At 39.9% G+C, this 19,570-nt stretch overlaps 1 non-coding gene across 1 annotated transcript; it reads left to right on the forward strand.

Annotated features, from left to right (window-relative positions):
- Positions 1–8,336: 8,336 nt before the first annotated feature.
- On the forward strand, positions 8,337–8,409 carry Trnaa-cgc (transfer RNA alanine (anticodon CGC)). The gene has a single exon. It is a non-coding gene; the product is annotated as a tRNA-Ala (tRNA).
- Positions 8,410–19,570: the final 11,161 nt, after the last annotated feature.

Raw genomic sequence — 19,570 nt, forward strand, 5'->3', positions numbered from 1 at the left:
ACTCTCCGCTCCCACAAACAACCAGTCCGTGATTTACGGAAATCGCATAACCTGTGCTTAACTACAGAAATCCTCCACATAGAATCGTTGCTGCGTTGAACCAACACACCGTGATAGCGTTTTCTCTCTCCAATGTGTATTTACGTGGCAGATATTTATCGTCACTTGTTCGATTATTACAACGGGAAACTAGAACAGAGATAAGAGTTTGTAACGGTAGTTCGTTGTCTTATCAAGGGTGCGGTAGGGGAAGATTAATCCAACCCAGTATGTCTGAAATCATCGTCAGTATGACAGTTCAGACGTCCACATTCATTCATAAATAACTTTATTTTCGTTAATACAAAAAGACATTACAAAGGGTGCAAAACATCTGTACAAAACTGTGTGGGCTGGGAACAACCAAATCAAAACGTATACCTGCTCCAATAATAAGTAACTCTCTGTCATATTTAATAGGCGGACCTCAGAAAATTATTGAAGGCTTTCAAGAAGTCAATAACACAGTTACACCTTTTCGAAGTTATTTCAAATTATTTTATTTCTGTTTCGTCGAAGATTTAAACCTTATAATACAATTTTGTTTGGCTGATATTGTTGTTAGCAACCATATTACAGTGCCATGGGCTTGTTGCCGCAACTCCTTCTTCGGGTGACTGGGACAACCGCTTCTAATTGTAGCACAAGATGATATACGGATTTCATGACCTTTTAAAATGCAAATATAGTCTTGTGATAATTTACCTTCGTTGTCTCCAAGCAGTTAAATACACTTTGCTTTTTAAAGACGTGCAGGACGAAGAAGTGGTAAATTATGCACGTTGATTTCAACTAATAGGGGAGACTGTTGCGTGTTGTAGAAGATAGTATAACTACGAACATAGGATGTCTCTTAGTAGGTGTTTCAGTTTAGTGACAGACTTTAGAATCACATGAAGGAATGCGTACTAGAGACAGCCATGAACGGCTTGCGCCATTTTCTACAGGTTTAGCTGTTGCTAGACATGAGATTGTGTTTTGTGCAGAATTTGTAAAAATTACGAATGCAACTTATTTAAGTACTGAACAATACAGTAAAGCTATCTGGAATATATTGCCAATTCTTCAACTACAGAGTTTCATGGCATGTGAAATTATATATATATTTAAAATACTTATATAATGTGTTTTCGTTGCGGTGAAATCTTCTCACGAAATTTCAATCAGCAACTTTCTCCTCCGAATGCGAAAATATTTTGTTGACGCCGACCTACGTATGGGGAAACGATCACCATAATAAAATACGGGAAATCAGAGATCGCATGGAAAGATATAGGTGTTCGTTTTCTCCGAGCACGGTAAAAGTTTGGAATAATAGAGAATTACTGTGAAGGTGGTTCGATGAGCCCTCTGCCAGGCACGTAAATGTGGTTTGCAGAGTATCCACGTAGATGTAGATGTAGATGTGTGGATGGTTAAGACAAACTTGGTCGTTCGTGCATCATCTTTTCCTTGAAACGGAAGAAGGTCTTTTTCCTTGGAACGTATGACATTAACGAAAATTATTAATATCTTAACAGTTTTACCTGTCTTGAAAGAAAATTTTGTTAGTTTCCAATAGATTCGATTTCAGAATGTATTTGACTTGTATCTGATTTTTTATAATACTCCTGATTAATCTGTTTTCACTTACTAATTATTGGTGAGTAGTAGAATAATAATGTAACAGACAGGCGGCTAAGTAGAGAACTGACAAGATTTTCTCGATTGCAGTGCTTTTAAATTTCAACGGAATATTTGTTCCTAGGTACATGACCATTTTGTACCTTGTAACAGGCTTTTACGTTTGGAAAAACGTTAATTTTCGAGGGTAATATTTCTAATTTTAGGAGAAGACTGAGACACACAAAAAGAGAACACTACCTTTTAAAAGTGGAATAAGAAAATGTATTGAGCTTCTATTGCAGGGCTGACTAGAAGCGAAAGTCTGGAAAGTGTTCTACAACACAATACTCTTGCTATAAGTCTCAAAGCGCAAAAGAGTTCTCACCACATAGCGTTCTTCGTTCCCCTTCCTTTCTAGCAATGTGATTCCAAGATGTAATACGTAGATGAACCCTTTCATTTTCCGAGAGAGATACGAGCAGAAGAGAAAAGCGGAGCACTCATCAGTCCTGTTTAGTACCAACAAATAGTGGTATCCTTTCTTTTATTCAAAGGATGAAGAATAACACGAAGACAACACTCGACGGACGGTAGTCTCTTTGGGTGACCTTTGAAGACTCTAAAAGCCACCCGGGATAAGAATAATCACTGTTGTACGTCATAGATATAGATGATTGACAGTCTTTTGTTATCAACTCAATACATACCTCTCAGCTCACGTGGAGGGTTGTTGATTATAAACTTTTTAAAGAGTCAGAAGATTAGTTGCATAGCTGTCACAGGCAGCCATAATATACGCTACATACTTGTTTTCTATGTAAATGCCTCTTTCTGTATCACGGTCGTGGTCATTTACTTCGTTCAAAGTTGCAATTCAACTATTAAAATGAGGACTGTGCCATTGTACTCGAAGATAAAATTGAAACTACAGATTGCATTAAAAAGGGAGAAATTTCAACAGAAAGTTGTTAAATCCTGGAAGCAGTGTTCGTCGGCAGAGAGTAAATTACTGTAATGCGGCACCAGCTGCCTTTTTCTTCTTCCGGGAGACGCATTTTCTTAGGACTCGCTAGAGCAGTATTACTTGTGCCACATTCATCTCTAGCCACTGTTTTTATTGTAAGCGCTGTTATTGAGTGTTTCGCTACGGAATTCGATTGTATAAAGCAACTCTTTGTGGTTATTGTCACGTACTTAATATTTTCCCCTGTTTCTACTTCGTCCTGTGTTTTGTTGAGTTACATAGTCATTATTGAGGCAACAGAATCTGAAATATAGGTGTATTCGCAAGTGGTAAACTTAGTTTTAATTTGCGATTATAGCAATTACTCGAGTAGAGGTTCATTGTAATCTCTTTCAACCACTCTCCTCTTTTTTATGTCTTTGGACAAATTTATATTTTTCCAATAGGTTTAACAAAATTCAATTTAACATTATGTATCTTATCTGACGCACGTTTCAAGAACTTCTTTTCTCTTTCTCTTTTTGTAAGAACTGTTTATCGTCTCTGTGTCACTTCCGTACAGTGCTGCACTCCAGACAAAATACCCTCAGAAAAACATTAACATTTCAATCTGCAACTCATTTGAACAAATTCCTGTATTTCAGAAACTCTTTCGTTCCTGTTGTCAGCCTGCATTTTAGATGCTCTCTACTTTGGCCGTTGCCAGTTATTTCGTAGTCCGAGAAGCAAAACTCATCTATTACTCTTTGTGTTGTATTTCCTAATCTAATTCTTTCAGCATCACCTGTCGTAATTTGACATTACCTTTGCTTCACTTTTGTTACTAATCACCTCGTAACCTCTTTCCAAGAAGCTATCAGTTCTATTCAACTGATCTTTGAAGTCCTTTATTGTCTCTTATAGATTTATAATGTTACCGGCAAACTTCAGAGTTTTTATTTCTTCTGCCAGATCTTCAATTTCGTATCCAAATTATTCCTTTATTTCCTTCAAAGATTGTTGAATGTACAGATGGAATAACCTGAGTTATAGGCTGTATAACGGTGTCTCACTCCTTTTTCAACTACTGCTTCCCTTTCATGTTCTTAAACTCTTATAACTGCACCGTATATCCCCCTGAATTTTATCACTGATGCATTTAGAATTTGAAAGTGTATTTCAGCCAGAATTGTCAGAAGCTTTCTCTATGTATACAGTTGCCTTGTGCGTTGCTTTATATTGCTTCAGTCTATCTTCGAAGATTAGTCGTAGGGTCACTATTGCCTTGCGCTTATCTACAATTCTCGGGAAGCCAAACTGACCGTCCCAGTTGTCTGCTTCACCCAGTCTTTTTATTCTTCTGCATATAATTCGTGTCAGTATTTTGCAAGAATGACTTATTAAATGGATTGTTCGGTGGTATTCACAAATCTGGTTATTTTGAGAAATACTGAGCCGTACTGCCAGTGCAGCGTTTTGTGCACGATCTGACCTCTCGATTATGTCCCGTAAATGTTCGAAGGGATTCACGTGGGTGGCAAAATCATTGACCTTAACTGTCCAGAATGTTCTTCAAGCTGTTCGCGAACAGTTGTGGCCAGGTGACATGGCGCAGCTACACCCATAAAAGTTTTACCGTTGTTTGGGAACAACAAGAAGTCAAGGAGTGAGTGCAAATGGTCACGAAGTAGCCGAACACAACCAAGACCGAGTCCATTCCATACAAAAACATCTCACACCATTATGGACCCACCGCCAGCTCGCACAGTGCCTTGTTGACTTCCATTGTTAATTGCTTTGTGAGGTCTGCGCCTTACTCGAACACTACCATCAGCTCTTTACCAACTGAAATCGAGTCTCATGTGACCAGACCACAGTTTTACAATCGTCTAAGGTCCAACCGATATGGTCACTATCACAGGAGAGGCGCTGCATGCATGCATGCAACATTTTCATAGACAGTGCTCAGGCAGAAACAATCAGTATGTACTCAATTGTTATTGGGATATCTGATCATGATGCACAGTTGATGGAAATAGCACATATAGCACCATGTTCATACAAGGCAGTAAGCCGTATTTCTGCGAACAGGGTACAGAGTTTTAAGAGCAGCCTAGAAGAGGTAGAATGGGATGAAGTATACACAGAAAAAGATGCTGATGCCAGATTTAGTTTATTCCACCGTAAATTTGTCTCAATATTTGTGAGCTGCTTTCCTGAAACGTTATCCAAAAAATCCATTACAAAGTCAAGTAAGCCATGGATACTAAGGGAATTAAGATACCGTGTAAGAGGAAGAGGGAGATATATGGACAGGACAGAATAAGTCAGTATCCGACGTTACTTGCTTACTACAAAAGATAGTGCAATATTTTAAGGAAAGTCATTAAGAAGTCGAGAAGCTTATGTCTTCTGACAGATATTAATAATGCGGATAGTAAGATTAAAACTATATGGAATATTGTCAAATGGGAGACGGAGCAGCCTGACAGTGCACAGCATACCATAGCAATAAAGCTAAATGATGATGTTGTGAGTGATAATTCACAAGTTGCAAGTATTTTTAACAATCACTTTCTGAATGTAGCACCAAAAATACGATTAAAGAGTTCAATTGAAGAAGCAAAAAATATGTCAAAAATGTCATTCCCCAGGACTTTAGGCCTTTAGAAATAGCACCAACATCCCCCCCCCCCTGAAATTAAGGGAATTATAAATATACTAAAAAACAGTAGCTCATGTAGTGTTGATGGAGTCTCTAAGAGAATGTTAAAGTGTTGTTCCAGTTTAATAAGTGGAGTCCTTAGTGATACACGAGTATGTAATTTTTCGCTGGCACAGGGAATATTCGCAGAGAGATTGAAATACACAATTGTCAAACCTCTTCATAAGAAAGGGGACAAGAGTGACTTAAATAATTATAGACCAATCTCAATGCTGACTTCATTTTCTAAAACATTCGACAAAGTTATGTATTCAAGAGTAGTCTCACATTTATGTGAAAGTAATTTACTCAGCATGTCACAGTTCAGATTCCAGAAAGGTTACTCGACTGAGAATATTATCTACACATTTACCCATCAAATCGTACAAGCCCTAAATAACAAATTATCGCCAGTTGGTATTTTTTGTGATCTTTCCAAAGTATTTGACTGTGTGGATCATGTCACACTCTTAGAAAAACTCAGATTTTATAGAATTGAAGGCTGTACACACAGTTGGGTTGAATAATACTTAACGAACAGAGAGCAAAAAGTTGTGCTGAATAACGCAAATAACCTTGGGAGGGTGTTAAATTCTAGTTAATGGGGAGTTATCACAAATGGAGTCCCATAGGGTTCAATTTTGGGTCCTCTGCTGTTCCTTATTCATGTGAATGACCTCTCACTTAACGTTCAACAAGCAGAACTAGTACCTTTTGCAGATGACACGAGTGTTATAGTAAATCCCATTCCAGAAAAAGCAGCTGAAGATATTGTTAAGGATGTCTTTCAAAGAATTATTAGGTGGTTCTCAGAAAATGGACTCTCCCCACTATATCCAGTTCTGCACACCGAATAGAGTCATATCAACAATTGATGTAGAATATGAACAGGGCTCAGTTAACAGGGTAGATTTCTCCAAATTCCTGAGTGTTCACATTGATGACAACTTGAACTGGAAGAAGCATATTAATGGGCATCTAAAACAATAAAGTTCAGCTTCTTTCGCTCTTTGTATATCGTTAGTCTTGGTAATAAACAGATCAGCCTCCCAATATACTTTGCATATTTCCAGTCAATAATATCTTATTGAATCGTTTTCTGGGGTAACTAACCACTTAGACATAAAGCACTGATTGCACAAAAGAGATCAGTGAGAATAATTAGTGGTGTTCACCCAAGGACGTCATGTAGGCTCCTGTTCAAGAAGTTAGTTATTTTAACTGCATCATCAGAGTACATATATTCGCTAATGAAATTCGTTATAAGCAATCCATCTCAATTCGCGAAGAACAGTGATTTTCATACGTACAACACTAGAGGGAAAAATGACCTTTCCTATGCGTTATTGAAGCTGTCAGTTGCTCAAAAAGGAGTACATTATTCAGCAACAAAAATCTTTGATCATTTGCCCTACAACATAAAGTGTCTGGCAGGTAGCAGATCAAGTTTTAATTCTAGCTTAAAATCATTTCTTTTGGACAACTCCTTCTATTCCATGGACGAGTTTATGTTTTAGAACTGGTAAAAAAAAATCTTACCTCTAATTGTAGTTGCATGTGTAGGCCTAAAAATTTCAGTAATATTAATATTAGCACTATTCATGTGTGCATATATATCTTGTAATCTGACTTGTTGCACATCATACCCATAACATAATCGTGAAAATGATCTAAGGATCATGACATAACTAAACTAAACTAAACTAAACTGTCGTGCTTTTAGGAACAGCCGTACGCTGCCATAACCCATTAATGGCAAATTTCGCCGGATACTTTCGTTGTACGTCCCAAATTGTTTTCTGCGGTTATTTTACTCAGTGTTGGTTGTCTGCTAGCGCTAACAACTTTATGCAAGCATCGGTGCTCTAAGTCGTTAAGTGAAGACCGTCGGCAACTGCTTTGTCCGTGGTGAGAGGTAATGCCTGAAATGTGCTATTCAAGACAAACTCTTGACAGTGTGGATCTCGGAATACTAAATTCCCTAATGATTTACGAAATGGGATGTTCCATGCATCTTGGTCCAACTGCCATAGCCACATCGGGAAAACGAGACACCTGAGTGCAAATGTCAGCCCCGCCAATGTACTGCCCTTTTATACCTTATGTACGCTGTACTACAGCCATTTGTGCATGTGCAAATCGCTATCCCATGACTTTTCTCACCTTAGTCTAAGTTGTACTATTGTTAGCTGCAGGATTGACAGGTTTTGATTAAAGTCGATACCCGTTCATCGCTCTGGGAATGGAATTGCCACACGTTTAACGAAGATCGGTTTGCTTAAATCGCTTTCCTGTTGTATTGTTGAATGTATGTCAATGGACTTTCCGCGATACACGTCTACAGCTGTAGCTGCAGCGGACTACAACCCTCACAACTAGGGTACTTTAGTAGTTGACGCTCTCATCACTCAGCTGTGTAGATTATTCACACACTGTAATCCTACGGCTTCAGTAGTTTTGTGACAGATAAGACTCAAGTGGAAAAGCGCATAGTTGTTTCGAACAGTTGTAGTCTTGTATAGATGGGTATCACAATGGCTTTGGTGTTAATGACGTCGTTGCAGGTCGCAGTTATGATGCAGTAAGTATGGTAGCAAAGCAGGCACGTAGAGCAAGGTGGATGGCCCTCGTGAGGTCATAGAAACAATGAAAAGACAATAGCCCGTTTATTCATTAAAGCAGGGCAGAATATGGAAAGGTGTTTGTAGCAGTCGGCGCGCAGCTGAGCCTGCTGTCTCCGCATGGTGGAGCGTGCTTAGCTCAGCACGCCGACTCAGGAGGCGGCTGTCACACGGAGTCACCTAGCTAGACAGGCGCAATGCGATAAAGTCACAATGTCAGTACCTCAGCAAGTGTAGTGCCGCCGCGAGATGGACACGCAGTGATGATAAAACCTGTAGTACAGGGGCGGGGTAAAAATATGGAAAAATGCTTGAACATAAATGCAGATGTTAACCAAGCCTATAGGTTGAGCTACTGTATTTCACAACGAACTTCATCCGTGAAATGTCCTCAATCAGCTGCAAGTTTCAGTCTTGATAACCGAGCGAGGTGGCGCAGTGGTTAGCACACTGGACTCGCATTCGGGAGGACGACGGTTCAATCCCGTCTCCCGCCATCCTGATTTAGGTTTTCCGTGATTTCCCTAAATCGCTTCAGGCAAATGCCAGGATGGTTCATTTGAAAGGGCACGGCTGATTTCCTTCCCCATCCTTCCCTCACCCGAGCTTGCGCTCCGTCTCTAATGACCTAGTTGTCGACGGGACGTTAAACACTAATCTCCTCCTCCTCCTCCTTCAGTCTTGATAGAAACAGTGTTCTGTGTAGTCGTGCATGTGTGTCAAGAGGTACAATGTCGAATATTTATACCACTCACAGGAAAAGTGGAGGGGCATCATTAGCTAAGTCACAATGAAGCTGAAATTGTGTGTTGAGTGATCGTGAGAGACTGACATTTAAGAATATTGTGAGGAAAAATAAGAGTATGACAGCTGAGAAAGTCATTGCAGAACTCAATGTCGCACTCGCGTACACTATCAGCAACAAAAGAACGAGAAGGGGACTGCAGAAGAAGGGCATTGCAGGGCGAGCTGGAACTACAAAACCACTGAAAAGTGATGCAAATCCTCATAACAGGGAAATGTGGAACCATAGCCTGAAACCTAGACTATGGAGCGATGGAAGAAAGTCGTTTCGTTGCATGAGCCTAGTTGCACGCTGTTTCCTACTTATGGCCGAGATTACAATCGCAAGAAAGATACATGGCGGGGATTGGATGGTGATTTGGGCAGCCATATCATGGTATTCTATCGGCTGCATTGCCGGCCGGAGTGGCCGAGCGGTTCTAGGCGCTACAGTCTGGAACCGAGCGACCACTACGGTCGCAGGTTCGAATCCTGCCTCGGGCATGGATGTGTGTGATGTCCTTAGGTTAGTTAGGTTTAAGTAGTTCTAAGTTCTAGGGGACTGATGACCACAGATGTAAAGCCCCATAGTGCTCAGAGCCATTTGAACCATTTTTATCGGCTGCATTGTTACTCTGCAAAGTCGCATTATTGCTAAGTATTATGTGACCAATTTGGCTGATCAGGTTCATCTCATGGCACAATGTTTGTTCCCCAGTGGTGATGCTGAGTTCCAAGACGACAGAGCCCCTGTTCCCACAGCTCGCATTGTCAGGGACTGGTTTTGTGAGTACGAGCATGAGTTGTCGCACCTACCATGGCCACCACAGTCGCCAGACATTAATGTTATTGAGCCTTTGTGGTCTTCATTTGAGAGAAGGGACCGTGATCTCTGTTCACGTCCCTCGTCGTTACCTGCACTTTGCACTGTTTTGCAGAAATAATGATATAAGACTCCTTTGAAACCTACGCACTTCCTGTATTTATCTATACCGAGATAACTGGAAGCTTTTTTGAATTCCAACAGTTTTTGTACACCATACTAGACGCTAACGTGTTGTGTTTCTGATGTTTTCGTATTTTGTGCACACTGTGAAAGTCAGTCACGCCGTTTGGCTCAGATGCACGACCATTTTACAGTGTATGTCGGGCCCAGTGTAGGGAGCACCTGAGCAGTGTCACAAACCAAGGATCCCAGCGTAGGACACAGCGTCAGAAGCCTGTGGATGATAATTTGTGATAGCAGTGTGTGCGTACGCAGAGCTGGCGGCGGCTAGGCGGCTAATCTGTTTCAGGCGCGAACCACGGACCTCCGAGTAGGAGTCCCACAGTCAGCCATCAGATGGTCTCCAGCTGGGAGGCACCACTTCACTTCCTAACAGCATCAAGCCTAGATGAAGCTCGCAGTACCGCAACCAGCAAAGGAGACGTTTAATGGCAGTGAACTGGATGATCCACATCAGGTCGACGGCTGTCATGGAGTACCTCTCGGATCTGGCTGTGCATGATGACAGATACTGCAGAGCCGGCGGTATTTCTGATCACGTAGGCTCCGAAAACGGCCCAGTACCAGCCTCAGAAATTTTATAATCCGGCTCACCACTGCGACAGACTGGCCTCCATACCATAATGTGTTAAGTATTCCAGCCCCACCAGCAGCAAAGGGGGTTGGACACATGCCAACGAGACTCGTTCTAGGGCCAAGTGACCGCAGCTCTTCGTCTCGCGGTGGGGTACTTGCTTCACGAGCACGGGGTCCCGGGTTCGATTCCCGGCGGGGTGAGGGATTTTCAGCTGCCTCGAGATGACTGGGTGTTTGTGTTGTCCTCATCATTTCATCATCATTCATGAAACTGGGGAGATTGGCCTGAGCAAAGGTTGGGAATTTGCATGGGCGCTGATAACCGTGCAGTTGAGCGCCCCACAAACCAAACATCATCATCATCATCTAGGTCCAAGTGGAGCTTCTGTCAGCATGGCCTCTCTACAGCTTCTTGCATCATAACGCGACGGCCGCTTTCCGTTTACTTGGCTACAGATTACAGCTGTCAGAATGTAGGGCAGTGGCGCAACATTAAAAAAAAAGAGTGCATCTTCTAATGTCGAAACTGTTTAGTTACTTATTTTAGTACATGAAATTTATTCGCAACTGCGAATATGAGCCATCTGCGACTGTATATTGGAAAAAACGACAGTGAAAATGTACGCCGGAATTCCGAATCTAGAGTTCCCTCTTTACGCGAGAAGTCGCCTATTCGTGCACGAATCGCGGCCAGTCCTTATGTTGTCATTCATATATTACAATCTACACTCGTATGTTACGTATATCTCGGTCCAGGAATGACATATTTATTGAGAGTCGAAGGCCTGGTATTACTGAATAGATACGAAATAGCAGAATCCGTGTTATTAAAAAGTACTATGTACTGTACTTTATTTTTTCTTAAATCTCAATAACACAGGACTGCTATTTGATTTTAATTTTACTTAGGACTTGCAAAGTTTTCGTAAGTATCGTATTTAAAATACTTACCTTCATCACTTTGACAGCTTATAAGAAATATTGCAAGCCATCCCGCTCATAAGATATAGTGAGCCTTTCTTTAGATAATTCTTTACTATGACTTGAAAACAATTTACTAGCTTTTGTGCCATTGTTAAAAACAATCTCATTTTGCTCTTATGTCGGTGGCCCATAAACCTGTCACTTACCTCGTGACGCGGAACGAATAAGAAGTTAGTTTCTCTTGAAGCTCTCGTGTGGCGCAGAGATAGAATATGTGTTCAATCGTTTTCGCTTTTATTGTCAAATAATACTTATCCACGTTCTTAAGGGTACACATTTTGTTTGTTTGTTTGTCTCAACATTAAAGTTCTGAACTTTTGTATCTTGAGACAATCTGCAGTGGTAATTGCATTTTACTTTGAAAAGATCTAATAAAATAAATTTAAAGAGTCTCTTCTCTCTTGATTCACAGATTCTTTCCGCTCCTTAGACTCTAATTCTAAATTCGAACTCACAGAATGGCTTGCCTTGTACATTCAGGGTAACACGAGTATAAAGATTCATTGCGGAACGTCGATCTTCCATTTTTCACATTTTCAGTACTTGGAGTGGAGTGAAGTCTAATACCACTTAAAAGTCTTCTGCATCGCTAATGGTAAGTTTTCATATGCTTGCAACAGTTAGGATTAAATCTGACAAAGTGCTGCTACTAGCTACAGTTTTATTTTTCCTGCGGTTTCTGTTGATGGCGATATCATTAGAAGTGGAAACCATGCTCGTATCTTGTGTGGATCGCAAGAGTGAATGAAGAAACCAGGTATTTGCCTGAAGTAATTAAGGGCATTTGGGAAAATCTAGCTAAGCATATCCCAAAGCCCCGAAAAAATATTCCAATTGTCTGTATTGTTAACTGCGGACGGTTATATAAATCCCTATCATCTAATTAACTCAGGAACGACTGGAAATAAGGATAGAGGTCTCATACTTACATTCCGTCAAAATGTCATTGGCGGACACATTTTGGTAATGCTTGTAGTTTTTATTGAATAATCATCACTGCGAAAAATACAAGTCGGACTTTAACAAGACGATGGTTTGGCTACGTCCCCGACTAGCGATAATTTTGCTTCTGCTCAAATGATTTGCACAGTCATTTGCCAGAGAAAACAGCACGCTTAAGAAAACAACACCAGTGATGGGCTCAGAAGGAAGATGAAAAACCGGGTGATATTATCACACTGAGATACTAGTGAAGGGCATATACATCAGACAGGTAACACAAAAAGTAAATGCTTGATTCTTCTAACAACAGGAATGGATCAGAAAATTTGTCTTCAACTTTTTCATTAGCAAACTAACGAGAGAGTATTTGGGTCATGTGAGAGGATAGGAGAAATTGAAAAGATGACATGGAAGGAACCGAAATCCCGTAGATGCTACATGTGTCTGTCCTTACTACGTGCAATGGACCTGAAACAGAAACAAGCTACTGAAACAAAGTGAAGAAAACGCAACAGCAATCAACTGGTAATTACTCCGATTCTTCGAGAGCAAATGATAAGTCAATTTAATACTCTGTGCGAGAATATAAATGAAAAGCTCTCCTGTAAACTGAGCTATTAGGTGCCATGGGGCAGTAAGTTCTAGTGGTGGGTTTAAGTTTCAGTGAAAACGACTATCATTTTACAGTAGTGTTACATTGTTATTCAACATAATCACAATTTGTTTACTGGCGTCACTATGAAATTAGACGTAAATCTGGAATAGCTTTGTACAAATTTACAAATCAGAAGTCATAGCGCGATTCAGGCACTTGAAAATGCTCAGAATAAATAACAGAAAATGTTTAGTGAAGAATGTCGGTCGGATCTTTATTCCTTTCACACAGCAAAATAAAAATCAAAGAATGGCGTGTGTTTGTCCAAAGCAATGGATATTATACATAAATATAGAGTTCGTAATTTCTCTGTCGACTTACACAAATCTTTTTATAAAGCTTTTCAGTATGGACAACACATTCTTAGTGACCTATACACCATAATAGCACAAGATTCTTCACTCTACTTTGCAATAACAAACGAAAGATCAAGAGTTTAACTTTGTATTATTGTTGAATTCATTACGATTATAATGCAGTAGCAAGCCACTTTGGGCAAGAGAGTGAGTTGAAATGCCAGTTTTCCATTAATGATCTCTCATCAGGAAACTCAACTAACAGAATCATGGAGTTTCGTAATCTCGCATAATTGAATGTCCATACCCGACTCCGCAACTGTCCGACTGACTGTCTGTCAGTGGACGATACCGTATCTACGTAACGTTATGGAAGGCGTCGTGCAAATAGAAAATTTTGTCCCAGATTTATTTAAGAACGGATTAGTATATCTGTCCTACTGACTACTTCTTATACTCTAAAGTACAGTGAACTATCGTGTTCACAGTGAGACCTTACACAAATTTTTATATGTGTATTGTGGACATTCGTGGACAGTCTGAAGATAATCTCAGTATTTCGTTTGGAATTAAAATACCATTCCTAAACGCCATCTAACGAATAACAAATAAACACAGTTTTTTGTTTGTAAATCAAAGTCTAGATTGGTTTTGCACAGAAATTTAGCAGTCTCTTTACTTTCTTTTACTGTTTTTCTTCATTATTTTTGTTTGCTAGATGGGGCGGGCTATATTTATGCGTTATGTCTATCTCGATATTACCATTTCTGTCCCTGAAAATTTAACATGACCGATGTGACATCGGTGATGCAGAAGGCTGAAGAAATAGTTTTCCACACCACCATTATCCTAAAAATATAAAAAAAATATCGGAAAACTTGCAGTGTCAAATTCCAATAAACTCCTAGATTTTCGATGAGTGTCTCCACCATTGTCGTGAGGGACTACATCTGTAGTGCCACGACAGATTTAGTCCACACCCACTATGGTGGAGGCAGACATTTAAATATTATGACTTTATACAAATCTAACGCTGCAAGTTAACCGAGAACGTTTCTTCCAAGGAGTCCTTCATCAAAGACTTCTTTATCATACCAACAGCGTAAGGGGGCATTCTTTTCGTGCTGACATAGAAGATTCTATCTCGATTAATAAATTATCGGCGACAGAAAATTGTCCGTGACAAATATTATCAGCTGCACATAATTGATTTTAAGTGCAATCTATTAAATGAATTTTCCATTTTTGTGCTGCTGCAGACCTTGTCTTTTGTGTACTTGGCTTGGACGTCTCTCACAATATCTAAAATTTTTTGACTCTTTGTCTGATGTTTCATATACGAAGCCCCACTACAACAGCTAATGTTGTATCATATGTTCAGTCGAAAAACGATAATTACTGAGCTCTGTTGGAAGGTCAGATACTTTTATACAACATGTTTGGAGCCAACGAAGTGTCTTTTATCAATTGCCATATTTACCATCATATGCTGTTCTTAAACTTCGACAGTAACAGCGTACTAGTCTCTTTTTACTTCGACGGCGTCAACAACCAAAACCCGCTCATTTTCAGGAGGTGGCGTCCCGCAGGTATTTACTTAAAGAATGTCATTTTACCGCCTTGAGTTGCCGGTAAAATACTTTATTTAGTATCAGTTCAAGGCAGTAATAAGTCCTTTTTCAAAAACACGGTAACGCATTACTTGGAGGAACAGTAAGAAAATCTATCTGAGGCTTTTTATCATTTGCTAATTCAGCAGCAGTTAAAGTTTGTAGTCTCACATAAGAACGACTTCATTCGACATCTCTCCCTGACCTCCCCTTACTGGAAGATCAAACTTGCCACTTAAATAATGCTGTAAATCTAAGCTGTAAAGATAGTTCTAGGAAAAGCGAATAATGGAACTGGTTTGTTAAGACAAGTTACTGCACACAGTGTACCAAAAAAGGACGTCTTTCATATGACGTCTGTGCGGTGTATCCTTGAACTTGTTTTGCTGCCGGTTCATAACAACGAATATCTATTAGGTTAGTGCGTAAGCTCGTAGCGTTCCTCCATAAGCTTAATCACCACAACAGATATACCGAACAGAGACTTTAGTGATCCATAATATATTCTTCTTCACTGTTTACAATAGTCTGCCAATGACTGGGTAATTTCTCGATACCGCGACTGTAAAAATCACGTGGTTTTGACGACGAAGCACTCTTCGAACCATCTTCGGAGAGCATTTTGACCCGGAAAGGAAATTCCTTTAACGTTGTTCGTTAGAGAGCGGAAAAAGTGAAAATCTTGCAGGATCAGATGCATATGGAGAGTGCGGAATGACTTCCGATTGCAACTCATGTATATTTTTTGTGAGCCTAACAGAATGCTGGCGAGCGTTATCGTGGAATAACGTCACTTCAAGCCCATTGTTCTTGGATGGCGTCTGCAAGACGCCGTAGACGTCGGGGAAGCAATTCGTAGTGAACCATAGGGTCGCCGTTCCACGAGATGCATAACATTATCTTTTGTGTATGCGCGCAGATCTTTGTACGGAGAGTTTCAACTTTGTTCCGGCTCAGCCATTACTTTATTTTCCTTATTTTAGCATAAAGGTACCATTTCCCGTTACCATTAACGATACGGGATAGGAATGGAGGGTGTTGTTCATGAACCAACTGTTGACGAGCAAACAGAGATCACTAAATGGTCACTCTGATTTTCTTGGTTTTGTCTTAGAGCATGCGGTACCTATACACCCGCTTTTTAAACTTCCCCATTGCATGAAAATGTCTCATGATGATGAAATGATCATAGCTCATCACATCTTCCAGTTTTCGAGTACACAGACGTGAATAATTTTGGATCATTGCATTTAAACGATCTTCATCAAACTCCGAACGTCTTCCTGAACGTGGAGAGTCGCTAATGCAAAACAATCGTCCTTAAAACGAGAGAATCATTTTCTTGCCATATACCGGCCAGTGGCATTATCCCTATACTCAGCGCAAAAGTTTCTGGCTCCAAATCACGAAAGTCATTAAGTAAACTGAAATAGCAACGGTGAACTACAAATAAAAATAACAATCGATAAATACACCCACAGCAACTGGACTACCAACACGCAAAACAGATAGCTACGTATTTATGCTCCAACCGAATGCTTCATACCACCTGATTCAATGTCTCTCCACTGTTTTAACTACCATTCAGTACAATGATTGATATTGTATAGCCACCAGCCCAATCTTTGATGCTACACATGTCATGTAACCTACCACGCGCCTGCTCTACTGCAATCTGTGACTTGCAGTTGGTCGCTTGACCGAAATGAGTTTCAGTGAATAAACATATATTACAACAGCTCATGATGCCGTTATTTAAATATTTCTTTTTTTTCTGATATCCTTAGTATTATCTATACTTTGATGATTCTAACGGCCACAGGATCTGCTGAAAATACGCACAATACAGCAACTTTAGTTTTCAGCGTCCTTCAGGTTAGAATTTAGGAGTGTAAAGCGTCATTCTATATTGCATGCTCTAAGAATTACTGGAATTTATTCGCCTTTCCGAATTCCAAAGATTGTTATCATGTTTTCTTCGTTCACTGTTCTAATCCAAAAATAGCTGTTAGCAGAATTTTGTCTTGTGTTTGGTTAAAGCTGATACGCGTCTCGTAAAACTTTTAAACATTAAATTTTACAGATTTTCTCTGTCAGGCAATACTTTTATTAATAGCTCGTAGGATTATAAATTCAAGAACTGTGTCCTCAATTCACATTGATTTTCACTGAGCACAGAGAGAAATATAGTCAGTTGCTACGTAGAAGTGTATCACTAATAAGGCAGCTAATCACTGCCAGTGACTTCAGCAAGGTATTTCATATCAGGTAAATAATTTGGACATGTGCACACAGTGGATGCACTTGCGCCGGACGGAGTGGCCAAGCGGTTCTAGGCGCTACAGTCTGGAACCGCGCGACCGCTACGATCGCAGGTTCGAATCCTGCCTCGGGCATGGGTGTGTGTGATGTCCTTAGGTTAGTTAGGTTTAAGTAGTTCTAAGTTCTAGGGGACTGATGACCTGAGAAGTTAAGTCCCATAGTGCTCAGAGCCATTTGATGCACTTGCACGTAAGGGATGTATTGCACGTACACATAAGGGATGTACAGCGCAATAACCATTTGTTGGTGATAGAAAAACTGTATTATTATTTAAATTATCTAGACGTGTATTTCACCTATGTATATCAGTAACTTCAGTCATTATGTTCATATAACTATAGCACAGTTATTAACTTTATGGGAATGATCTGAAGAATTCCGTTCTTAATATGACGCTGTATACCAGTCTCAATGTAATCACGCGCCCCCTTGAATAAATGAGAAAAATACACCACCATAAACGACATGAGCTGAGTTAGATGGAAAAATTTTCTACTATTTGTGGAAACATTTTTAACAAGTTGAAACTATTTTCCGTCTCGGACTGTTTTGTGTTCGGATCGCCGCAGCAGAATTTCTTGCACGGTTGCTAGGCTTAAAGTGACATGAGACACACTGCGGTGCGTGTGGAGAGAAGGAAGCATCAAGATGATAGTGTCAGTCAGTGACGCCCGAAATTTTCTTTAATTTTTCTTTGTTTTGCGATCACCAGTCTTGGCAAAGTTTTGATGCAACCCACCAGGCTTTCCTCTCCTCAATCCCAACACACGGCCTCGCGAATAAATCTGCAAAGTATGACACATTCGCGTCACGAACTGGGGTTGAGGGAAAATTTCTCTACTTTTTGCGGGACAAATGTAGGGGTGAAATATCTCTGTCACAGAGTAGCAGTTGTCAGCCAACATCCTCGTTTATTCGTTGAATACTCTTATATTCATCTCCAGTTTTACTCTGCACGACCCCCTCTAGCACTCTGGAAGTTATTCCCTGACGTCTTGCTTGTGAATCTTTTCCGCCTTTTTCTTTCTTCGCTGATCTGCTAGGAACCTCCTCATTTCTTATCTTAGCAGTCCACTTAATTTTCGGCAAACTTCTATAACACTACGTATTACACACTTCATTTCAATTATCTTCTTGTCCGATCCCCGCTGCCCCAGACCATGATTCACTTCCACAAAATGCTCTACTCCTGTCACACGTTTTTAGAATTTTTTTGTCAAACTAAAGCCTGTGCTTGAAGGTAGCAGACTTCTTTGAGCAAGGAATGCTTTGCTTTGCTTCCATGATAGCTGAATTCCTTCACTCTGTCTCCTACGTTGCCCCCAATTTTGATGCTAATCTCAGTGCCGCTACTTCTCGTTACTTTCACGTGCCTTTCGTTTACTATCTTCCTGCTATACATCTTCCTTGTGCTAGTCTTCTTGTATCTACATACATCCAACAACAAATATAATCGGTTATTTATGTCACGTATTCAAAAGTTTGTCTGTACAAAAATTGTTTACTTCTACGGTTCCCTTCCGCGGTAATTTGACATTTCCAGTCACGTTAACCGTTGCACCATTATCGCAGTTTTGTCTAATAACGTCTCATTTCATTTTCCTTCTTTGTACTTTAACATTCTGCACTTCTCCAGCTTTCTTAGTGTCTAAATTTTACTTTGTTGGAGCTGCGTGCTCCGTAACGTCATTCTGAAGGTCTCCGCCAAATATATTACCAGTGATGCTTTTGTTGTTAAAGGAAGCTCTTTTACCTCTAGTAATTTTTTGTGCCGTCTTCCTCTTCAGGCGCTCTTGAGTACACATAGCAGAATTATTTGACTTCGGCTACTGTACTATCGCTATGGTTTGTAACAAGTTCTTGTCAAACATTTATTGTTTTGAATAATATATTCCTATTTTCGTTTATCTGTTTACCAAAGTTCGTATTAAGAATCCTGGCGATTTTCTTCAATAGTCTTTGCCCCCTTCAACGAAATGGGTTCTTGCTCATATAGTCCTTATAAGCGGTAAATGTTTGCCTTGCCCTTTTTTCCTAATCTAAAATTCTTATTAATTTCTCTCTTTCACTTCCTAGCTCACATTAGAAACAATGCCACGTAGGTATTACAAGGAGCCTTACAATGATTTACAGACGAGTAATTTTTCCTTAATTTTCCACTATTACTTCTATGTGGTTTCTAGTAACGTAGAGTATGTCATTAATTGTATTTTCCAATTCAAACGACGTTTCTGCTTCTCTATGACAACCTTTTTCAATATGGCAGAACTGCGAATAGCACCCTTGTTTCCGGTATCCTCCGTGTTTTTATAGCAGTTTCCTAGTGACTAATACGTCTTACCCTTGTTTATGATTGCAACTGAAGTCTGTTAGTGAAATATGATGTTTATTGATACATACACGGAAACCATTTTCGTTAATTGTCTACTTCGAATGGTTAATGAAAGGATATATTTTTCTTCGCCGTTATAAAACTGGTGATTC

This window comes from Schistocerca gregaria, chromosome 1 (genome assembly GCF_023897955.1).
Source record: "Schistocerca gregaria isolate iqSchGreg1 chromosome 1, iqSchGreg1.2, whole genome shotgun sequence".
NCBI classification, from domain to species: Eukaryota; Metazoa; Arthropoda; class Insecta; order Orthoptera; family Acrididae; genus Schistocerca; species Schistocerca gregaria.